Source organism: Diorhabda carinulata, chromosome 9 (assembly GCF_026250575.1).
Source record: "Diorhabda carinulata isolate Delta chromosome 9, icDioCari1.1, whole genome shotgun sequence".
NCBI lineage: Eukaryota > Metazoa > Arthropoda > Insecta > Coleoptera > Chrysomelidae > Diorhabda > Diorhabda carinulata.
The window spans coordinates 15,511,921-15,512,531 of record NC_079468.1 but is presented as its reverse complement, the minus strand read 5'-3'; positions in this window follow the sequence as shown (position 1 = coordinate 15,512,531).

Genomic DNA, 611 nt, shown 5'->3' with positions numbered 1-611 from the left:
TTTTTTCAAGAAACATAAAAATGTTTGAAAACGCCATCATAACATTCAACGCAATTTTCTTAGAAAGGGTGGATAAATTCAAATATCTGGGAATCTGGCTTCTTGAAGACTGAGCATCAGACAAAAAAATAAAATATCGCATTGAACAATCCACACAGGCATTCTTAAGGTTCAGAAGAGTGCTTACTTGCACGACTTTGATCTTAACCTATGTCTGAGGTTCGTGAAGTGCTACGTTTGGTCGGTGCTTCTCTACGGCATGGAAGGTTGGACATTGAAGACGACTGCGATTAACAAGTTGGTGGCTTTCGAGATGTGGCGGCACCGCAGAATCCTTAAGGTACCTTGGACGGCTTGATTGAAAAACGGAGAAATTCTGAGACGCATCGGAAAACAACGTGAATTATTTAAGAATTAATTAAGAAGAGAAAAACGGCGTACCTAAGGCACATTATGCGAAAAAACAAATATCAATTTTTGCACCTACTGATCGAAGGTAATATTGAAGGAGAGGGGGCTACGGAAGGAAGAAAATATCTTGGCTGCGAAACATCAGGTAGTGGACAGGACTACACGATATACAATCCTTAATAAACACCGCAAGAAATAGA